This window comes from Phoca vitulina, unplaced genomic scaffold (genome assembly GCF_004348235.1).
Source record: "Phoca vitulina isolate PV1807 unplaced genomic scaffold, GSC_HSeal_1.0 scaffold25, whole genome shotgun sequence".
Classification (NCBI taxonomy): domain Eukaryota; kingdom Metazoa; phylum Chordata; class Mammalia; order Carnivora; family Phocidae; genus Phoca; species Phoca vitulina.
The window spans coordinates 16561389-16586076 of record NW_022589728.1 but is presented as its reverse complement, the minus strand read 5'-3'; the positions used below and the strand labels follow the sequence as shown (position 1 = coordinate 16586076).

At 39.4% G+C, this 24688-nt stretch overlaps 1 long non-coding RNA gene across 5 annotated transcripts in view; it reads left to right on the top strand.

Moving 5' to 3' along the window:
* Positions 1–24688, top strand: part of LOC116643119 — a 153241-nt gene that overhangs the window by 20600 nt on the left and 107953 nt on the right. For 2 of the 5 annotated variants that reach the window (XR_004301492.1, XR_004301488.1), the window contains exon 3: positions 1682–1779. This is a non-coding gene — a long non-coding RNA (uncharacterized LOC116643119). The other 3 variants (XR_004301491.1, XR_004301489.1, XR_004301490.1) reach the window with 3 other exon arrangements.

Below are 24688 nucleotides of genomic sequence, written 5' to 3'. Positions count from 1 at the left end.
CTTCACCAAATATAAGTAAGTGAATAGTCTTTGTTCAAACTCAGCTAGGGCTCCCCTTCTTCCATTGTCCTAAGTTCTCTCCTTCATTTATCCTTCAGGCCCTTCTGTGCTGTGAGATTCCTTCTTATACCAGGGACCCGAAGGCACCAGAAAATACAGATCTTTTTTGTACTTGTTCAAAGTTCTCTATAAAATGCTTTTTATCCATTGCACTCTGCACTGTGCTCTGTAGAATCTGGTGTTGATTACTTGATAATCTAGGAATACATTCCTTCTATATTTGCTTATCTCTGAAGCTTTTTTGTCTTTTTCAAATCTTTGCCAGGTGTGATCTCTGTCCAACTGTCTCTCACCTTGTTGGTAGGAGGGGTATCTGAAACACCTCATCTTTGACAGGTGGAGACACTCCTTGACCAGGGTCTGACCTAAAATTACATTTACATTTTCTTTCTGGCAGAATGAGGGACATACAGGCCCTTCTTTTATAGAACAAGTTAACATTCTCCTTATTTGCAGAGGCTCAGAGGAGTGCTGGATAACCCATTTTATTATCCTCATTCAGTGGGCAACACAAGCTCTCAGCCTGTAGGTTCTGATGGCTCATTCAGGTCCCAGGAGCCCGGTTATTCACCCAAGAGGGAATTGATATGTTTTCTGTTGTTAATGTTTGAGAAAATCAATGCTCTGTAGCATATATACCTACCTTAAAAAGCACAGTGAACTGAATATCTTTACTTCTAGGTTTGACCACAGGAGAACTAAGTATTAGTCCTGGTATGACTTTAAGCAACAATGTTTCTCCTATAATAGAGGGAGGACGGCAGTGGAATTTACATTTCAACCAAAAGCAAAAAGAGCAGTATTTAGTCTCAGCTAACAGACTTTTCTGAAGCCCTATTGTAACTTAAGCACACTGGTGGCAGCTTTTTACTCATAAAAAATACTTGTTACAGAGCACATACCACTAAATGAACCAAATGTACAAAGTGGGGTTTTCTGTTTAAATAAATAAGCACGATTTGACATCTGGTGAAAATATCTCCGCAGCACCCTTTGTTCTCTTTAGCTTACATTGACGAGGTTTTAAAGTTGAGAAACTGCCCTGTTAGGAAAGGAAGCACATGAAGAAACATGACTATTAGTTTTCCTTCACTGCAAATGTCTGAAAATTTCACATCTAGAGTCTGTAGTTATTATGGGGTTTGGCGTGTGGGTGGCTGAAAATATGGTACTTGGCCTTTTGGTGCCAAACTTTCACGTAGCTTCAGCTGTCTGTATACAAAAGACATGGCAGAACGTGTTGCTTTACTTTTAATATTCGGAATTGTTCGCCTTGCCAGTGGAATAGTGAATATGTGGATGGTACTGTTGATCTTGGAGCCTGCCAGTCTCATAGAATCTTAATTGATGAAGATGCTGTTAGGAACCGAGTGAGCATGTGGGTGGGGGATGGCTTAGGGAAAGTCTGCACATTAGAAAACGCTGCCCTGGACGCCATTTCTTCTTGTATCCCCTCTTTACCCTCCACATACCCAATTTTCTGTGTTTCCCGTTTCCTGCCTCAAATTAATGTCTTGGATTTACTCTGGCCCCTAATCCTAATGTAGGTAGAAAGTATATGACGGATTTCAAAGATCCTAAATGGCCATTCTTTGGTTGATATTTCTTTGTATTTTCTTAGGTTCTGGGAAATGAAAATAAATGATCTGGAAGCCTCAGCTACTGGACAACTTTCTCTGGAAGTTGGATATCGTAAAGGCCTTGCACCTGAAGTGAGCTGTGAGTCATGAGCCGTGATCCACAGTGGCTGTTTTTCTTCCTGTCTGCATGTCTGTCTTCCTTGCTTAGCTTTCTCTTTCCTTTCCTCATGATTTTCTTCCAGCTCTGTTCCCTTTCTCTGTATTTCTGTCTTGTTAAATGGAGAGCTATGAAAGCCTTATGTCCCAGGGAAATTGTGAAGAATAATGGGGTGGCTAAGTTGTGTTATCTAGGGAAGCTGTGAAAATCACATCTCGGGAGAGTTTAAAAAAACAGTGTCAATATGAGATGAACCTCTGCAAGGTTCTGTCTTAAAGAGGCTGGAGCTTGGGATATAACCACTAGAGCTCAGGCTGCAACACACAGCCTATTTCTCACATCAGAGGTGAATTCCACCTATGGATTCCAGCCTAGGAAAGACTAAGGGACACTGTGTCTTCTTTATTCTTGGTCACATCCATAAACCTTCCTTTTCCTCCAAGAAACCTGTCCTTCCTGTGTTTGCAGGCTTTTTTTCTGGAGTGGGTTTGATATACGATCATTAAGAAGGAATACTTAGTACTGTGAAAACAAGGGCTTCTTATAGTTTCCATCATTGTTTGTGCAGCAAATATTTATTGACTCTCTCCTATGGACTTGCCTATCAAGCACTGGCATTGGGACTGGTGATGTAAAGAAAAGTAAGATGGATTTCTTTCCCCTGAGTTGCTTACTGTCTGGGGGAGGTAAGACCAACTACATAATTTGCGACTTTGCAGGATTTGTGGGGTCCAAAATGAAAACTCGGAGCTCTTTGCTGAGAAGTTATTAAGAAATTCACTATTTGACAGTAGAGCACTAAGCCAAGCACCCTTCTGAGCATGGGGCTCTGCAAGCCTGCAGGTAGAACGCCATGAGGCTGGCTGGGAGTGGGGGAGAGAAATGATGCATATTGATACCGTGCTGGGCGAAAGGGCCCAGGGGAGCTCTGTACAAAGTCTTCTGGTGGCACTGGGGAGGGAGAGGTCTCCCCAACTCAAGGAGGAGTGAGACTTCCTAGACTTCCCTCTCAGAGGTTTCCCTTCTTATCTCAGTGTCACTAATGGACTTCAGAAATAATGTATTTCTCACTCTTTCTCTGGGACACAATCACCAACAGCTTTGTCTTGCCAGACTGAGCGTACTTTAATATGGAAATCCTTCCTTGTTCTGCCAAAAAAAAAAATTTAAGTCATCGTACTATAAAAACTAACACACAACAATAAAATAATATTTTAAAAGAGTCAGTGAAGAAAATAAAGCAAAGATAACGTAAGCGTAGGAAGAATAAATAAAGGCAGTAATGAGATAAGTATGCATTCTATGGGATGCTTTACATTTGCTAGAGATTGGCTGCAAAGTTAATTTTTTAAAAAATTGTGGTAAAATAAACATACCATAAAATTTACCATTTTACCCATTTTAAAGTGTGTAGTTCAGTGACACTAGGACATTCACATTGTTCTGCAACCATCGCCTCCCTCCATGTCCAGAACTTTTTCATCATCCCAAACTGAAACTACCTATTAAACAATAACTTCTCATTTCTCTCTCTCCAGCCCCTGATAATTACCATTTTACTTCTCTCTATGAATCTGAGTACTTTAGATATCTTATGGAAGTGAAATCATACAGTACTTGTGCCCTTCTGTGACTGGCTTCACTTAGCATATGTAGTCAAGGTTCATCCATGTTGTAGCCTGTGTGAGAATTTCACTACTTTTCAAAGCTGAATAATATTCTATTGTATGTATATGCCACCCTTTGTTTATTCATTCATCCATCAGTGGACACTTAGGTTACTTCCACCTCTTGGCTGTTATGAATAATACTGCTATCAACATGGGTGAGCAAATATCTGTTTGAGTCCTTGCTCTCAATTCTTTTGGATGTATACCCAGAGTGGAGTTGCTGGATCATATGGTAGTTCTATGTTTAATATTTTGGGGAATAGCAAATTTAGTTTTGAGGTTTCTAGCCATCTTCTCAAGAAGGGAAGCATAATAAATTATATAATTCCCAGTGCTCTCAAGGTAAACGTGGACCAGTTGTTTGTGAGACTAGGAAAAACTTTCTCCCGTGGGTACTTATGAAGAAGGTGCTCTGTGTTTCGATGAGCGACAGGATCTGTAGTCGCCTCGGAGTAAAGATAGCAGCGTGTTTCCGGGGGCTGTTCAGTGCCGACGAGGGCACAGGGCCAGAGCACAGGTCGGCGATGCAGACCATGCGGTCGGGCTTGGAGTGGGGCTGGATCCTCTGCGGATGGAAATTCAGAAGAAGAAAATGGTCAGCAGGGGAGAGAGAAATTAAGAAACACATCTAAGGGAAAAGGGAATTTTCTTTAAGAAAACGTTCTGAGCACATTGCAATTTAGAAAGGAGCATTTTTTTCCCCCCAGGATAAACTGTTCTTTATTTCCCTCTGTAGCAAACCGTATTGCTGATTAACCACTGCTTTCGTGAACTGTAAGTGGGCCATTCAAGCTGCCTCACCGCCGCTTAATGTCCTGTACTGAGCTTGCTCTTCCCGCATTCCCCACCTAGTGTTTTGTTTTTATTAGAAATTCACCTCGCCTTGTCTACTGAGGGGAAGGAAAAGGGGAATCACACCCCAGAGCTCGGCGAGCCCATAAAATGGCAGAGCTTCCTGGAGAAGGCTGCCCTGAACCCCAAGGCCCTGGCTGCCGGCGCTGTAATGAGATGCATGACTACGGAAGACAATAATAATTGCAGCAACGGCTCGTTCCAGCTCCCGGATGATTTGGTGCTGTCAGGAGTGCGCTGTCCTCTGACATCCCAGGAGGCGAACGGCACCAGTGACTGCAGGCCCTGATTGGGGCAGTGAAATATTGCTGGCAAAAATTAAAAGGTCCCCGTGTCAAAATAATTCATGATATGCATATCTTCCATTCTGATGAAACGGCTGATATCCGGATTAGCAAGATAATAAAACTGATCAGGCTACAGTTAAACAATTTAAGTTGGAGAGCTGTTCATTTTGTAGGTGTCACTTGTCAGATCAAGGGGTCAAAGCAGAATGAAAGGCTCTCCCCGGTAACCTTCCGATGATGTGGATCTGGAATGTTCTTCATGATTTGTCCAAAGTTTTCATCATCGGGCTGCCGACTAGCATTACTGCGGCAGGCTGTGTTCTGACATTCAAATCCCCGGAATGACAGGTTATTAGGAGAGGAGAACAGGCTCTACATACATTAAGCGCCATATCTCTGACCTGTAATGTGAACTGATAGTGATATTGTAATTGAGTGCGTCTGAAAAAAAGGAGGGGGGAGTCTTTATTAAAACATGGGAATAGAAAGGAAAGCATTTATATTTCTGATGATTTGTGGGTTTGTAAAATAAGCTTTTTGGTGATGATTTATTTTCCATTTCTAGAAGGCTGAGTGGTGTGCATAGTGTTTATTTGGTGTAACAGTTATTAAACTAAGATAACACGAACTCTCTCAGCCTCTCTCCACATGCTGAGCAGGCACAGATCAAAAGAGATTTGTTCTATTAAAGGCAGTAGCTTTAAAATGAACCAAATGGGCCCAAGTACAACCCAAGGCCAGGACGACTCCTCAGGATGTTTGCCTTAGAGCTGTGGCTTCATGCGCTGCTCTGCCTGAGGCTGAGCTCTCTCTCCTCCACGAGCCCAGCCAAGGAGGCTGGGCGGCCTCCCTTATTGGTGTCAGCGACTCCATTGTGGGGTGGTGTCATGCACTGGGAAACTAATTTAATGTGCATTAACGGGGTCTTAGGTGATACCTTTCAGCTTTCTCATGAAATACCCTACTCTTAGGGAGTGAGGCAGGCAAATCACTGAATTCAGGGGTGGCTGTGGGTCCCCAGAAAGAGCCTGACTCTTTGGTGACCATAAAGAGACTCAGTGGGTAGGGGCACCTGGTTGGCTCGGTCGGTTGAGCGTCCCAACTCTTGGTTTCAGCTCAGGTCATGATCTCGGTCAGGGTCATGGGATTGAGCCCCACATCGGGCTGTGTGCTCGGTGGGGAGTGTTCTTGGGATCCTCTCTCTCCCTCTCCCTTTGCCCCTCCCCGCCCCCTAAAATAAATAAATAAATCTTTAAAAAAGAAACTCAGTGTTTGTGTACATGTGTGCATGTATGTGTGTGCACACACATGTGCATAGGTGCGTGCATGTGTAGTGCATGTGTATGTGTGTGAGAATATATACATGTTTGGGATCTTCTACTGATTTCGTAGGGTAAGGATTGCCCAGAGAAAGTTCTAATATTAGCGCTGTACCAGGCATTGGGAAACTGAGGTTCTGGGTTGAATTTTAGCAATGACATACTAAGTGACCTTGGGCAAGTTAACCAGCACCTCCATCTGTAAAATGCAGTAATAGTTGTCCTGATGCTGTGGTAAGGGAGAAATGACATGATGGGCATGAAAGCCATTATAAACTACAGTACGAACATAAAATATTATCGTTAAACTAAGAATAGGACTGACACATGTTTAGCCCTATGCAGGTGTTAGGGGTTATCACATCTACATTTTTTGGATATAATTGTAGGAGCCTTAATGCAGATGCTTCAATATTTGAAGTATATTCTATAAAAATACCCCCCCCCCAATGAAATATGGTAACTTAGAATATTTTGGACACAGTTATCTTCAGTCTCTGTTTAGTTCTCAGTATTACAATAATCACCTATTTTTCACTTTATGAATTTTTTGTGTGTATGTGTGTAAAAGTTTCACTGCAGAAGAGGCATCAAAGCCTTCCCCAAAATCGAAGCTAGTGAATATTGCTCTTCTCGTTTTACAGATGGTGGTGTAACAAGGTGTTCAGAAATGCCAGTAGTGAGTCAGCAAGAGAGAGAGTAGAGGCAAGGATGATCCAGGATTTCTGGCTTAAGAAACTGGGTGAATGATGGTGACATTTTTAGAGATAATGAATGCTGGGAGAGGGACAGTTTCTGGGAATAAAAAATAAGAGTTCCGTTTAGGACAGATCAAGTTTGAAATGCCTATGATGTTATGTGTTTTCCTGCTATAAGTTGAAGCATAGTATCCCTGAATGATTTACTTTTATATTCACATAGGAGAAATGTTATAAATTAATTAACTTACAAATGTTATAAATGAATTTTAGTTAAGTAGATAAATTACAAAAAATAAATCAAGGAGTTGCTTCAATCCAATAAACACATCGATGTATAAAGAATACATAAGCAGCTTCTCCATGTGAGAAAAAAATACAATAGTAGAGAGTAGTGGTCATTGTGGGTGAGGGTAATTGAAGAACGCTTCCTGGAGGAGGTTAGTTTAGAAGGAGACCAAGGAAGATGGGTTGATGGCTGGGAAACACAAGGGCATTTCAGAGGAGAAGACATCATCAATAACTACTTCAAATATGCATCTGGATGGAGGCCTATCAAAACATGAATTTCTCATTTAACAAGTAGAGTAAATGGTTAAGTAGAGACAGAAGCAAAATTGAAATAATGGAAGAGCAAGAAGAGCTAGTATTTTAGGAATAGCTGTGTGGAGTGATGTCTGTGTGAATTCATGTATACTGGATACTTTTTCAAGGTCTGTCAGGAACTGTGAGTCAAGGACAGGTGAATGAAGCCATGTTACAAATTCAATGAGCAAACTTAACTCTTACACACATATACAAACTGATCAAATATAAATTACCAATGGATTTCTGGATGGAAAGTAATCCCAGGTACTGGGATCTTGGATAGCCAGAGGCCAACTCTCTACACCTGTTTATGATGTGTATGCACGGCTCATGTTTGGCCACCAGGGAGCCTCCCAGTCTGGTGATAGAGGAGAGACAGGAGAATTGAGAGTGAAAGTGTTTGGATAAACACTGCTAGTAAATAAAATATTTTATGCCAGTCCATTTACAAATTTGTCTAAGGCTACTGAGTAGCTGGAAGTAGTTTTGCTATGTCCTAGGCTAATTCACACATTGGGAAGATCTGGCTCAGTCTAAGCTACTTATATCAGTGTAGATATTTTGATTTATTAAGCCAAAGGACTTGTTAGTAGCAGGTATGAGAGGGTCAGTCTGTTATCTTGTTCCCAGTTTAGGGGGCATTTTAGACAGATGTTAATTTAAGGTTAAGGGCTGGCCTTACATGAGATGTCCAATGAGTATGATTCCACTATACTTGTAATTTGAAAAATAATATTTCAGAATTGGTTTTTATATGTTCAGGAAGGGTTGTCAATGTCTGTTGTGCAGGACATTGTAAGAGAGAGTGAAAGAAGGGAGGGACATATGACTGATGGTATCACCTAGTCTTGCTGCGGCTGAGATCTTCCATAGGAGGACCCATTCTATTATTGGATATCCAGTTCGTGTTTTTCAAAAGAAGTGGTTAATCTTGTTACCACCTGTAACAGCTGAGTTGAGACAGAAATCTTCCTGAAGTGATATACTTCAGTACTTATTTACAGATAATCATAATTCCATAAAAGGTAAAAGCGAAGTTGAAAATAAAATTAAATTTGGTCAACTCTCTGTTTATGTTGGAAGTATACGTAAAAGAAAACTTCAACTTAAATGTCTTGCCAGGACCAGCACAGATAACATTGTCTTATACAGGATCTGTAGTGTTATTTGCATACTTGCATGCTGAAATTATTTTTCATTTTCAAAATAATATTTACTCCCTTGGAAGTCTTTGGTTTAATAAATACACATGGCTCTTGGTTCAGATGTGAAATATTTAATCAGATGTTCATTGTTGATCAGAAACTTTTGGGTTATATTGATAAAATGTTTACAAACTCCCATACCATAGATCTAAAATGTTTCAGGATTTCCCAGTATGGGAAGTCAAAGTGGAGAGCATCCTGGGAAGACCTAATTTAGTTCTAAGGAATTCCCTTAAACCAGACCTTTGGGCTTCTTTTTTCACCTTCCATCTTTTGTTGACACAGTATTCTTGGCCTTTATTTTTAAAATTTCTTTACCTTTATTATCATTATTTTATTTAGTCCCATAATAGATAGAAGGGAACACTTCTAAGTATGTATCCTCCACTTATCAGAAAGAGAGTGAACTAGGAGAGAGAGCTGGGGCTGTTTAGGATTGTAGTTCACAACAGTCTGAGGGACGATATGGTCTAACTTAATTTCATAGGGATCATCTTTATACTTATATTTCTTTATTGAAGAATTTGTAACATTTCAAACAAAATAAATGAGGTACCTCTGCTGCCTTCCTAATGGGAGGCATTACAGTTTGGTGGAATGAAGCATGTGCTCTGAACCCAAATCTCCGTACCATAGCTGTGTGATTTTTGGATGGGATACTTATATCTCACTGTGCTTCAATTTCTCCATCTGTGAAATGAGGAACAGTAATAAATGGTAAATCATCTCATAGGGTTAGTGCAAAGGTTAAATTAGTTATTTAATGCACAGCACTGACTAGTGTTGGCTAGTACTATTATTTTTCACCATTTTCCACTGTGAGCTCATTACCCTCACTGGCTCTTGGTGAGATAGGACTTCACTTTTTTCTCTCATTCCTTTGAAATTTAGGGGCCCATGCCAACTATTATTTTTATTGTGTGTTTGGAGCTTTATAATTTAATACATTATTTAGCAGCACTGCTAAACATCTCCTTAAGGCACTAAAATAGAAGTTTTCCTATTGATCAAACTCTAGGAGGGATAGGTGAGATGGTGAGGACTGGGAAGGAAGATGGCCCCCAAGGGGAAGAGAAAGCCAGTAGGAGAGCTAGGGGCTGGAAGCAGACTTCAAAGGAAGCTACCCCCTTGCTGTGCTCTGCTAGGCATCTGTCCCCACATGCTCAGATCTGGCTGAGTTGCTCGCTGGGTCCTTCCTTCTCCAGGAGCAAATGGACAGTATATGCATGTGATTCTGCGTCTCGCCTACAGGGGGCAACACCGCAGCTCTGGTCATTTGTCTGTATCCTCATGTCTCCTCCTATTTCCTTTCTGAAATACATTGTTTCTACAGCCCATCTAATTTGGCTGTAAGCTCTGCCAGCCTCGTTGTCATTTTAATATATATTATTTCAGTTTTTCACATAATCTGTAATTTATTTTATTGACTTTCTAATAAATAGGGGGGCAAAGCTCTTATTTCCATATGGACTGTGCATTTTGGAGAAGCTTCTCATGGCTCGATACTAGAGCAAATCCACTCTGGCTCATTTTCATCCCTCCCATTTGAGGTTTATGTGTCTCTCCTCTCCTAATTTTTCATTAGAATATAGTAATAGTCTGAGGAAAGGGTGATCTGATAATGTGATATATTTCATTATGTTCTTATGGTAAGGGCAGCGTCTACAGTGGGAGAGCACCACTAAGTTTTCGGCACGGTAATTTATTCCGCAGCATTTAAATGCTGTAATTTTCACACGGAGGCACATGCTGCCACATCTATCTTCCCCTGGACCAGTCTGTCTTGCTCTTTCCTTTTCATCTGTTTTGTTTTTGCATATTTTTTTCATAAATTCGACAGATGGCCTCTTGATGAATCCTTGATAATACTGTCATGTAAAGCAGCTAAGACTAGAAATCATCTCGCAACAATTTTTCATTGCAAAGGGAAAATTGAACAGAGACAAACATCGCTAAGTCCATAACAACAGCCACAAAATATCCACTTCGTGTAAATAAAGAGGACAGGCTTGCCCCCTTGTGCTTCCACACAAATGCTAGCGTCCTTTGAAAGTCCTCTGAATATTTCATGTTGTGTTTCGATCCCCCTTCAAGCCTCAGGTTGGTTGAGGTTTGTGGGTTTTCATATTCTGAACATTCGCACAGCCTCATGTCCTCTCTTCTCCCTGAGCCCCTCCTCCCAGGGCTTGGTAATTGTGGATCAGGTGAAGTTTGCGTCCCCTCATTTCAAGGTCATGCACCAGTAGGACCATTTTCCTGACTCAGAGGGCACGTAATTTCACAGCCGTGTACTCCTCATTAATCCCCCCGAGTGGGGGCTTGGGAAGTTCCAGATCACAGGTTTGTTTTTGTCTTGTTCTCTGACTCAATGCTTCACAAAGGGATTAGATTAACCCCTTTGATTGTATTTGTGTCTCACTGCCTCCTGTTCAAAATAAAGTGATTTCTGCCACCTTCTCTCCTGCCCCCATAGCCCACTCCTTCCCATTTCCTGTCCTCATATTTTTTTCCTCTCATTTAATGATAGGTTGCAGTTCATTAAAGAGAGATTTGTGGCAAATACAGGGAATTGTTCATTTATGGTAGTAATTACAGCTTTCTTTTCAGATAGACATATATATGTATGTATATATTTTTCCATTCTCTTTCAGAAGCCCGTTGATATAGTCTCCAGGATTACCACAAAGATGAAAATGTGTTGTCCAGTGGGTGTGAATTGAAGTCCCTCTGGGTTTGAATTCTTATAGTTCCTAAAAATTAGAATGTCCTGAAACTAGAACATTATTAATTTGTTTCTCTGCGCTGTTGGCTTCTAGGATGAGTAGGCACACGATCTCAAGCAAGATCTTGCCTCATTTAAAAATGGCTCCTTTGTATGGACTCTGAGAAACAAACTGAGGGTTCCAGAGGGGAGGGGGGTGGGGGGATGGGTTAGCCTGGTGATGGGTATTAAAGAGGGCACGTACTGAATGGAGCACTGGGTGTTATACGCAAACAACGAATCATGGAACACTACATCAAAAACTAATGATGTAATGTATGGTGATTAACATAATATAATAAAAAAATTTTAAAAAAATGGCTCCTTTCTTCTTCTTCCCTTTCCCGTCTCATTCCTGATCCTGATGGGTTCTGTGACTCTCAGCAACCACAAAAAGGACCCTTCTGGGCCTTTTACAGTTTCTCAGGGTGTGTGAGCCATTGCAAGCCCTCTTTGCAGGTACTGAGATTTCCCACTTTCCATGATGGTAGCAGTAACAGCTGTCCTATAGCCAATGTCTTCATGCACCGGGCACTTCCCCCCCACCCCCACTGAGGTAGGCGTTGCTGAGCCCATTTTACAGGCTAGGAAGCCAAGTGTAGGAGGGGTTAAGCAACTCACTTAAAGTCCACAGTATTAGAAGGTTGTAGCCAGACTGAATTCAGCTCTCCTAGATTTCATAGTCCACACTGTCTCCTTCCTCTGTTCCAACCTGCTTTCTCATCTGAGCTGTTCTAGGCTCCAAATTTAATTAATTAATTAATTAATTTGAGAGCGAGAGAGTGTGCCCGTGTGCACAGAGGGGAAGGGCAGAGGAAGAAGGAGAGAGAATCTTAAGCAGGCTTCACATTCAATGTGGAGCCCAATGTGGGGCTTAATCACAAGACCCTGAGATCGTGACCTGAGCTGAAGTCAAGAGTTGGATGCTTAACCGACTGAGCCACCGAGGTGCCCCTAAACTCTAGATTTAAAACCAGTAGGCCCGTTTTCAAGTTTATATGTTTGCAAATGCAATGTGAAACTGTACTCCATTCAAAGGGATGATGCATTCCCTTTTTTCTCTTTCTCATCCCTTCAACAATAAACACGAGCTCAGAAATAATCAAACAGAATTGGAGTGTGCTGGGCTCCATTCCAACTTAAGAGACAGGATATCAAGCCTGCCTAGACAACTGCCTGCCCTCTCTTCAGGGAAGCAGGGGAATGCAGGGATGGAGAGCATCAGCTGTCAGACAGACTGGGTTTAAATTCTGACTTCTCTGCTTCCTAACATTACTTTATTTTCTCTAGTCTGGAACACAGATTGTTGTGAGGATTAAAAGTTAACACGTGTATAGCAACTTTAGAAGGTCTCTGACTCAGAGCAGACACTCAGTAAGTTAGAGCTGTTGGTTTCGTTGTTGTTAGGAACACCATGGTCCACAGTGGGGTGCCTGGCTGGCTCAGTCAGTAGAGCATGAGACTCTTGACCTCAGGGTTGTGAGTTCAAGCCCCATGTTGGGCATGGAGCCTACTTAAAAAACAACAACAAAAACACATACTCTATGGTCCACCAGACAGAGAACACCAGGAACACACCTGGAGCCAAACCAAAGTTAGGTTTGCTTATTTGCTGCCGCCCGGGATGGTGCCCCTCAGGGATCTCTAAGGCAAGTTGCTAAGAGCCATTCGGAGGGGCTTATTGTAGGATCTGGGCTTGTGCCCAGTAATTCTAAGGAGCATTTAAAGAAGCAGAGACCAGTGTTGGATGGGTGCTGGTAGTCTGATGACTGGATAACCTGATAGTGTTTTATCCAGGAAGCAGGGGGATTAAAATGGGACCATCGCTGTCACTGGTAAAGCAGCAGAAGGTACTCCTTTAGTCATGGGATGAGGGATGTTTCGTATCCTTGTCTCTGTCTCATGTCACACATGGGCTTGGACAGACTTTGTCTCGGCCTTGTTCCCCTGCATCTACAGAATGACTTTGATATTTGTTTATTCTTGTGAGAATTGTTTATGTGCAGTTGTGAACGTTGTGGCTTAGGAGGCAACTGCCAAGACTTTTTTTTTTTTTTTTTTTAACCACTTTCTCATTGATCAGAAGCCTTCTCTGACATTTTTTTAAAAAGACAGATACTTAATAGAACTTACCAAATGCCTTCTCCTAAGTGTCTTAAAAGATAACCCTCACTTTATCCTCATAAGAACCCTGTGAGGGAGGTACTATTACCTCGATTTTAAGATGAGGAACTTGAGACAGAGAGCAGTTCAGTAACTTGCCCAGGGTCACAGCTAGTAAGTGACCTGTGATTGCTATTCTCTGACGTGTTCCATTTCCTCATGGAAGGAAAACTCACCTCAGGCATTTGGCATTCCCTTTAGATTCAGAGAATTCTGATAACCTCTCTTGTGACTGAGGCGTAATTAAAGATAGGAGTTCCTTTCTCCTCTTTGCTATATGGCATTTCTGTTATTTAAGTGTGCAGATGGATTCTGGGTGAGGAAACATCGATTTGTGGACTTGGGTCAAGATGTTGGGAGGACTCAGATGCTCTTGGAACTTTTATGGGGCTGGTTGCATAATGTGGTAGGAGCTCAAGGAGGTGGGTTGTTAAGGCGAAAAGAGTTGAGAGACAAATAGGGAGACAGCTGGACAAAATATTTTATTACAGACAGTTTCGTGATATTGGCGAGACAATAAAGTTTTATAAAATACTGAAAGTCAGTTAGGGTCTGGATTTTCTATTTCATCACAGAGAGGCCATAATTGCTATGATGGAAGAGGGCCCTGGTAGTGAAAATGAAATTCAGAAAGGTAATATAAACACGTAATAGGGAAAGAACTTGAAAAATCCTTATTTTAAAAGCTAATATTTGGTCATATAACAAATATTCCTTGAAAATGTAATATATGCATGGCATTGTGTTAAGTCCTGGGAATACAGTATATTACAGGGAAGACAGGGTCCCTGACCAAATTCCTCCCTTTTTAAATTCCATTCAACAAATACTGAGCACCTAACTTGTGGTAGGCACCACACACACCAGAAAAACTAAACCAAACCGACCAACCAACAAAAATAAAAACAAGCCCCAAACCAAAATTCAAATAAAAAACAGACACATACTCCAATGAAATGAAATGAAATGAAATGAATTAAAAGTAGCCTTTGCCTTCAAGTTACTCATTCTTTGCTGGCCAGCAAATGAGGAAGACTTTTTCTTGGCGACAATATTTTGAGATAAAGAGGACTCTTATTCAAAGCTGCTGCTCAGACTGCTCTGCTGTCCACAAAATACGTTTCTTTTTGGCCCCCAGATTAATGTTCAGCTCACCTTTATGGAGTGCAGGCACGAGGCACGGACTTTCGCCATGGCCTTTTCTCTCCCCGCAAGAATGTGGGCATTTTTCCCTCCGCCATACAGTGAGGTGCTGAGGCACAGAGTGGGCAAGTGAGGTGCCAGGCTTCACACGGCTGGAAATGATAGAGATAGGACTTACACTCAGGTCTCCTGTCTTCACAGAAAGTGGGAACTTCAGGCAGTTGCCGAATTTTACACTCTTGTTTTTTCATTTGCTTCATCCCTCAAAGTCCTCACTAATTTTCACATTTACTAACTCCACGGAGCTACTCTCTTTCAGAAGACAAATGAAGGCTTCCTTTTTTTTTTCTTTTTTGTTAGATAGGCAGTGTTTATATGTAATTATGTACTTCATCTATGGCGATGAGATAATAAAGAGAAAAAGGCAAGCGTGAATGACAAGCTTTGTCTTTGGGGGGTCTCAGGCGCATGTGCCTTTTTATAAGTTTGGGTCTAGAATTCTATTTTCTCATCAAGCTCTTTACCATCAAATATGAAGAAATGTTTTGCTTATGTTCCGTGGCCTCAACCTGGGAATTTTGATGAACTCAAGCGTTTCTGTTTTTATTAAGGCAAGTCTTTCAAACTTTTTTTGGATATGATAAAAGCATAGGTATTTGATCAACTATTTCTGTGAGAAATAACTACGAAACCTTTTGGAGGGGAGTTTGCAGACACACATGGCAAGGACCACAAGCTCTCCTGTTGGACATGACGCTGCCCTCTGCTCTGTGACCCACGTGGGGATTTGTTGGGCTGAGATCACAGGTCTTATTCGTATGATGGTACTACAGCCAGTCTTCTTCATTTGTGGATTCACATCTGGGGATGTCTATTTGGAGAAGTTATCTTTTGTAACAGCCTTTGTGATTTTTTTCTTTTCTTTTGCTTGGAGTGAGCTGGGGGGAATGGAGCTTGTTTTTGTAGTCCTTGTTGTTGAACCGTATTATCCTGGTATGGTATGCATATTAAAATTCACATCTTTCCATTAGCAGGAACTTATTCTGCATTTTCTCTATTCCTTAGGGGCTGGGTTATCCCATTTATAATTATTATTATTATTTTTTTTACAATTTATTGCTCAGATGCAATTTTGTCTTATAGAAAAGCATCTCACTAACCTCTTGCCCTTTCCACCCATATACTCCTGCACTGTTTTTTAAACCTCAAGAAGCCCCCACTTCCCAAGTGCAATGCCTGGAGATTTTTCCAATAGAAAACTAGAAAAATTCCCACATTCTGCAGCAGTTTCAGTACCAGCAGAAGCATCAGCTGTTTGCCGCTGTCCCTTTGGGACCACAAAATCAAACAGTAATATTCCTGATATGGACAGAGCCTGGGCTTCAATTATTCAGCAAGAATCACAGTTGTGCAGGGGAAAGCGGCATGCCAAAGTGGACCCACACAGGCCCGGGAGTGAGAAACTCCACATTTTAATTTAGATTCTGCCCTGATGCATTGCACTCCTGGGCGAGTCTCTGCACCTTTCTGTGTCAAGGCCTTCAGGTGCTAGATCCATGCCTGCAGCTCTCCATCACGTTGTGGTGAGAGAATAATAATCTCTCCCGGGTGCCTTTCCCTATGTCTTCTTTCAAGCCTTTCAACTGTTAGGCGTGGAAAGCTCATCGTCCCTGGGGGCAGGCAAACCCTGATCCTTCTCATCTGGGTGGATGGTCAAAAATGTCACTTTTTCTTCAAAGCCACCCAGCCTTTGGAATCGGCAGTACCCATCAGTCTGCCCGTAATACAGAGGATACAAACTCTGGTTTCTGTCTGACTTCAGCGAGGTGGGAGCCAGCTTTGCACTGAGCTGAAAGGAGGAACAGACCAATGTTCAAGTCCTGGCTCCACCGCTTGTCTTTTTTTCACCAATTTGAAGACACATTTTTAACTTGTCTGAAATTGAGACGTATTCTAAAATCAAGAACATTTTTGCATATTGTCATAGTTTAACTTCCAGCATTTTTTCTTTCTTAGGGGAACGTGAAATAATGGTGAGTGATCAAAGTCGACTTAGATTCAGTAAAATGCTAAACAGTTGTGTGACTACATGCAGGTCATGTAGCATCTCTAAACCTCTTCTGTTTATAGAATGGGATGATAATGGCAATGATGCTGCAGGTTTGTGGTGAAGATAAGACGGGATATATTATTGAACTTATCAGAGAATTGGACAGTAGACACCATTCAATGAAGGTTCCTTGATAGAATCTTTAGATCCAGAAGATATGGGGGTAAATGGAAGTCACTATTTAGTATTTCTCTTCTCTTTTGTCATATAGAGTTGGGCCTGCTCTCTTCTAAATGATGTCTGTGTTGACAACAGGCCAGCTTTTATTACTAAACTATAGCAACCTTTTCTCCTCTTCTCTCCCCTTCCAGTGCCTTCTCCAATCCCATTTCTGACTGTGTGAAAAAGATAGGGGAGGAAGAGTCACTTAAAATTTGAAGCCTAAAATACCACAATATTAATTCTGACCTCTTTTTATTTGCTTTTTATATAATCATGTGTTTTGTAATTCTTATGAGAATGTATTCTTATCCTTCACATGCCTTCAAAAATATTAGTTTTAGAATGCAACTGGTTTATGGCAGTAGCAGGTAGATTGGGCAGAGGCTGGAAGGATTAAGTTTTAGCTAAAAATAAACCAACAGACTGAAATTCTATGTTGTGTGTAGTAATGTAACATGTCTAATTAATATAGCAGACAAGGAATATGATATTTACGTTGACCGCAAGCTAAACATAAATCAGTGATATAGTGCTTTGGATAAAGAAACAAAGGAGCAAACCAAGTATATGTAATACATTCATTTCATTCATTCAGAAAATATTTTTGGGGTGTCTGCTAGTGCTTGGCACTATGCTATGCACTGGGGAGACAAAAATAAGTAAACTTAGTTTCTGGCCTTCAGAATGTCATGGTCCGATAGGAAAGAAGACAGAAAGGAAATTAACTGGACTGTGACACATGACACTAAAATTATATGGAAAGTAAAAAGGTGGGAAGAAGACCCAATAAAATGATCGGGAAGGAAGGGGAGACAGGAAAGGTTTCCCTGAAGAGATCACATATGAGCTAGATTTCAAAAATTTAAATATTAACTCCATCAGTTAACAGTAGTGTATCAATTTTTTAACTAATTTATTTAAAAATTGAAGTATGATTTGACATATAACATTGTATTAGTTTTAGGTGTCCAACATAGTGATTTGGTATTTTTATATATTGTAAAATGATCACCACAATGAATCTAGTTACTACCACACATACTTAGAAATTTTTTTCTTGTGATGAGAACTTTTAAGATCTATTCTGTTAGCAACTTTCAAATATACATATATATATTACATATATGTAATATACAATATTAGTGTATCAAGTTTGAATTTCCTGAATTTGGTAATTATACTGTGGATGTGTAAGAAAATTTCCTTGTTTTTTAGGAGATAGAAACTGAGATATTTAGGGGTAAATAGTGATGATGTCTGTAATTCTCAAAAGGCTCAGCAAAGTAACAATTGCTACATGTGCGTGCACGTGTGTGTGTGTGTGTGTGTGTGTGTAGGGAGAGAGAATATACAGCAAATGTGGCAAATGTTAGAAATTGAAGAATCAGTTTGAAGTGTTTCCTTGTTTCATTCATGCAACTTTTCTGTAGGTTTCCTGTCATTTGAAATTTTTCAAAATAAAAAAATAAAAACTCTCTTCTCACAAGTTTAAACATTCTAAAATTTCCAAGAAAAAAATAGAAACTTTTTGTAATTAAAGTTGGATTTGCTTTGGGGAAAGACTGTTTAGCAATCATGTAGATTACCTTTGAAGCATTGATATTGGATTATAAAATTGGACTCAAATATCTGTACCAGTAGTTTACTTTGAACTAACACCATGTCGGCCTCTGAGTACTTTTACAGTTAGCTAAATACGAAAAAAATTTTCTTGTTTTGATGAAGTAATTAAAATCTGTAAATGGTCACCATGGGATAGAGAACTTCCTCCAAATTCTTATTCTGTATAAGTCTGTTGTTTGAACGTAGTGTAAATTCTATTGATATAATACCTTATCTCAATAAAGGAGATTTTTTTTTTTAAAGCAAATCGTGTAATATTTGGTTTCAGCTCCTATTGTGCCTTCATGGAAAGAACTTTTAATGTCTCTTCTGTGGACCAGTAATTGGCACAGCTGTGAACTAGCCACATCCCCCTTTATACGTCTTCAGATGAGCTTTCATCCTGGTTCCTCAGGAAACTGGTAATTACACTCACAATCATATTAATTACAGCTTCTACCACCAGTTCCTTTTCAGGGACACCATATGCCAGGCATCATGCTAAGCATTTTATATATAAGGTATATCTCTCTGTAAACACATAGTTAAAAAAAATCCATTCTGACACTGTTTTAATTGGCATATTTTGTCCATTTGTATTTGATGTAATTGCTGAAATACTTGGGTTTATAGCTACCATCTTATTATTTGTTTTCTGTTTGACCCACCTGTTAGATGTGTGCTTTTCTCCTATTTATTGCCTTCCTTTGGATTAATCAAATATTTTTTGTTATAGCATGTTTTCCCTGTATTGTTAGTTATACGTCCTATCATTTTTTAAAAGTAGTTACTACAGAAATTATAGCATGTATTCTTATCCAGTCTAATACAAAGATTAATTTTATCACTTCTGTAATAATCCTAGGATCTTAAAACACTTTAAATCCATTTACCTCTTACTTTGTACTATTGTTGTCATGCATTTTAATTCTGAACACATTTTTGACCCCCATAAGACATTATTAATTTGTTTTGAACAGTCAGTATTCGTTAGACTTACCCACTGTCTTAGCTCAAGCTGCTCTAACAAAATGTCATAGATTGGGTGGCTTAAACAACAGGAATATATTTATTTAAAGATTTTATTTTTTAAGTAATCTCTGTACCCGATGTGGAGCTTGAACTTATAACCTCAAGATCAAGAGTTGCATGCTTTACCAACTGAACCAGCCAGGCACCCCAACAGGAATTTATTTTATCCCAGTTCAGGAGGCTGGAAGTTCAAGATCAAGGATTGGTTTCCTGTGAGGCTTCTCTGGTTGGTCTGCAAATAGTCACTCTCTTGCTGCCTCTTCACAGGGTTGTATCTCTGTGTGCATGTGTCCTTGGTGTCTCTCTGCAAGTCCTAATCTTTTCTTCTTATAAAGACATTGGTCAGGGCCCACCCTAATAGCTGCATTTTAATTACCTTTTTAAAGGCCTATCTCCAATACAGTCACATTCTGGAGTACAATATTATATAGCCTTTCTAGTTCAACTTACAGTCTTCTGTTACTTTCTCACTGTCAGATGCTCTCATTTTACACCATATCCAGGTCTTTTATTTCTAGGGAGATTCCTCATCTAGAAAGCCAACAGATCTCAGGTGATTGTAAAAAGAGAAGTAGTTGGGTTAGTTCATTTATATTAAGTTGTGAATGATTCTATAGCCAGATGTTTTATCATTTCCAGAAATATTTATTTTTATAGAGTTGTATATTACCTTAAATAAATGTGCCTTACTTTGTCCTGGGGTTGGAATCTGCCTAGGATTCTTTCTCTCTCCCTCTGCCCCTTCCCCCCCACTAAAAAAAAGAAAAGAAAGAAATGTGCCTTAAACATAAAATTTTGAGGTAATCCTCTGTACCAATTGTTCTTCTCTATCCTTTTTAAACTCAATAATACCTTATTTTATTATGTTGTGTGTGTGTGTGTGTGTGTGTGAGCATCCCCTGTATAACTTTATATAGTTATATGGAACTTTATATACCTAGCTATAGTTTTCTATATTTCTTTCTAGGTGGTAAGGTTTTAAGAGAGAGATTCCTCGTCTTTTCATTTTTGTATACTCCCTTACAACCTTGTATACAAGTACCTGATTCTTAATAGGTCCTAAATTAACATTTGTGGAACTTAAGTTTAATATAGTTTTGATGAGGTGGGGATGACTTCTTAGAATTTTAAAAATAATATCACACAGGTAGTTTTTGATATGAAATGTATTTGATTTTGAACATCAAAAGAAGAAAAGGGAGGTATGAGATATATTAGAGTCTTATAGCCTGACCAAGGAGAAAAGCCATGGGAAAAGAATCTATTAGAGTATGTGTGTTCCATTTTTCATACTTCTTGATGAGTGTTGTTCTTTCTCATAATAAGAGAAATTCACAGGGCACCTGGGTGGCTCAGTCGGTTAAGTGTCTGCCTTCGGCTCAGGTCATGATCTCAGAGTCCTGTGATCGAGCCCCACATTGGGCTCCCTGCTCAGTGGGGAGTCTGCTTCTCCCTCTCCTTTCCCCTCCCCCGCTTGTGCTTTCTCTTGCTCTCTGTCCAATAAATAAGTAAAAACAACAACAACAACAAAGAGAAATTCATGTATGGACTATGTGGAAAAACCATTTATCACCTATCAAATTGGCAAAAATACAGACATTGATAATGTACATTGTTGGTGACTCTGTAGAGAAATAGGCAGTCACACATGGCTGGTGTAAATGCTAATCGGGAAAACTTTCAGGAGGGAAATTTGGTAATATTCAGCAGCATTATATATACCTTTACCCTCTGACCCAGCAATACCATTCCTAAAAACTTACCACAAACATTTCTGGCAAAAATATAAAAAGGTCATTTGGAAGCCTATTAAAAGTACTATTGCAATAGCAAAACATTAGAAAGATCCCACCTTATGATCAAAAGAGAACTAGTTGAGTGAACTAAGGTGTATGTACAAACTGGAGTGCTGTGCAGCTGTAGGAAGGTAGAAGGAATGTCTTTATATACTATTATGAGTAATCTTCGGGATACATATTTTAGGTTAAAAAAACCCAACAAGATTGAGAAAAATGTGTGTAATATGGTACCACTCACCTAAGGGCATGGGGGGTGTGGATGTGTCTGTTTCCTAGGTCTACTATACAAAGTACCAGTAGATAAGACTGGGTGGCTTGAACAACAGAAATTTATTTTCACAGTTCTGGAGGCTAGAAGTCCAAAATCAAGGTGCTGGCAGGGCCGTGCTCCTCTGGAGGCTCTACGGAAGAATCCTTACTTGTCCCTTCCTAGCTCTGGCAGTGCTGGCTGTCCTGGGTATTCCTTGGCTTATAGTTGCTTCACTACAGTCTCTGCTTCCATATTCACATAACCATCTTTCCTTGTGTGTGTTTATGTCTCTGATTCCAAATCTCCCTCCTGTCCTCTTATAAATATATTGGTCACTGAATTAGGATCCATTCTAATCCAGTATGTCCTCATCTTAACTTGCTTACATTTACAAAGATCCTATTTCCAAATAAGGTCATATTCACAGGTACTGAAGTTAGGACTTTTAACATATCTTTTTTGGGGGACACAATTCAACCCACAACAGAGCGTATACAAATGGGTCTGTGTGTGTGTGTATGTGTGTGTGTGTGTGTGTGTGATGGAGGAGACAAGGATAGAACTGTATGTTTCTCTGAATAAACATTGTTTTGTAGATTTGATTTTGGAATAATGTAAATATTCACATAATTATAAAGCAAAATTAAATTGAAATTCTAGAAATTAAAAGCAAAATGAAATAAATGAATCACCAAGTGTTGAATTTGTGGCACAACCATATAGAAAGAAACTATTTTAAGTGACTTTGCAACATGCTACCTTGACCATATTTCCAGAGTGGAATATGCCCTAAAGAAAATAGAACTGAAAACAAATCTTAAACTCTCCCCAATGATCATATTGTAGGTGGTAGTGTCAGCATTTTAATTTTAAGACTGTTGAATGTGTGTTGTGTGGATGAAGTGAATAGTTATGTTTATATTATTGGGAAACAGGATTTTGGGTTAGGAGAAAGGACAAAAGAGGTAACATAAATGAGGCAAGATAAAAACTCTGTAGTCCTAAATTTACATTAGAAATATAAATTTGAGGGTTGCCTGGGTGGCTAAGTCGGTTAAGCGTCTGCCTTTGGCTCAGGTCACCATCCCAGGGTCCTGGGATCGAGTCCCGCATCAGGCTTCTTGCTCACCAGGAAGCCTGCTTCTCCCTCTGCCTGCCGCTCCCCCTGCTTGTGCTCTCTCTCTCTGACAAATAAATAAATCTTAACAAAAAAAGAAATATAAATTTGAATTCATGATATATCTTAGCTTAAAATGACAACAAAATAACAACAAATTTCTAGCCCTGTTCACTGAAAAGGCCTGAAAGCAAGGGCCAACTCAGTAATAATTAACAAACTTCATGCCAGAGTACTGGTCTGTTAGCATCATTTCCTTCCTGAAGGAATCGGGATTCCTCAGAAAAATGTCAGCTGTAGGGCAGAAAATGTTCAAGATGAACCTGTAACATTTCATCATACTGCAGGGCACAGAACGATTCCCAGGAATGTGTCCAAAGGGTTCAAGGGTGAACTTGAAAAGGCCTCCTTTGGCAAAAAATGTGACAATTTTATTAGTAAGGATAATAGCTACAATAGACTAAACATTTCAAGTATGTTCTAATCTATGATTTTATAATGATTCAGAAGAAAAAATACCCTCAGCAATCACCTATGGAGAATGCTAGGGAACCAACTCATTATTCTGAAAATCACCCATTTATCCTGCCTTTCTTATGTATCAGATCTCAGAGGAATCAAACAGTTGGTAGGGGAAGTTTCCTTTACTGAAATGTTCAAGGAGTTGGACAAAAAAGAACGAAAATTACCACTTTGGAATTAATGAAAAAATGGAAGAAAGACAGAATGAATGAAGAAAAAATATTAGAAATTACTGCTTTTGAATTAATGAGATGGAACGAGGCAATGATCACAAATGACTGCTAACATATTAAAAAAAAGCAACAGGACAACGGTGTCCCCTGATAGAAGTATATATTCCAGCTATGAAGAACTTGTGCCAAAGATGGAATCAGAATCTGATAAAACCTCAAGCCATAACTACCAATTTACAGGAAATATAGGGGACAGAGGAATGTGTTAAATGACATCACAGGGATGCAAATAGTAAGACCTAAGCAGTGGGAATCTCTGCAGGAGATATTACTTGGCTTCTTCAACATATAAATTTCAAAGAACACCTCCCTGTTTCTCCCAAAAGGGAGAGAGATGAAGATGGAACCTATAGATTAAAAAGATTTAAGAAATAAATCAAGTAATTGCAATGTGTAGATTTTTTTTGAAATCTGTTCCAAATAAACTGAAAAAATTTCTTAAGCAAATTCTTTGGGAAACATAAGCACTGTTTGGATACTTAATCATGTTTTTAAGCATGATGATGGTGTTGTGGTTATGTTTTTTTTTAGAAAGAATCCATACTGAAAAATTAAGAATGAAATGGCATGAAGTTTGAGATTTGTTTTAAAAGAGTCTGGATAAAGTATACATGAAACTATAAGATTGACCATGAGTTGATAATTGTTGAATCTGGGTGGTAGGGACATATGAGTTTATTATATTATTTTTATATATATTTGAAGCTTTTTAATAATAAAAACTTTCTTTAGAGAGTGATATTTAGAGAAGCCTGAACAGGTTACTACAGCAGGTAAGGCCAAATCAATTCTATATTCCATAAATTTTTTTTAAAAATTCTGTATTAAATTTTATCAGCAAATGCTCCAGAAATCATTGGCAGTTTAGCTGGTAATAAATGTAATGATGATAATAAAAGCAATAATTAACATTTATTGGGTGTTTATTATGTTCTTGTTGCTTTATATATATTAATCCTCCTAAAAAACCTTGAGGTAGTAACTGTGAAATACCCATTTGATAGTTGGTGCCATTGAGACCCAGGGAAATGGCACACCTTGCCCAGGAGATTTGAACTCTGGAACTCTGGTGGAACTTTCTCTTCTTTTTTGATTTTTTCTCACTTCTATTCTCATCTATTTTCTTCTCTTCTATTCTATGCTATTTACTTATAACATTTTAAAATATCCATTATTAGTTATACAGCATTATATTAGTTGCAGGTGTACAATGTAGTGATTCAACAATTCTGTATGTTATTCACTGCTCATCAAGATAAGTGCACTCTTTAATCCCCTTCACCTATTTCCACCCCGTCCCCACCACCCGCCTGGTAACCATCAGTTTGTTCACTATAGTTAAGAGTCTGTTTTTTGGTTTGTCTCTTTCTTTCTTTCT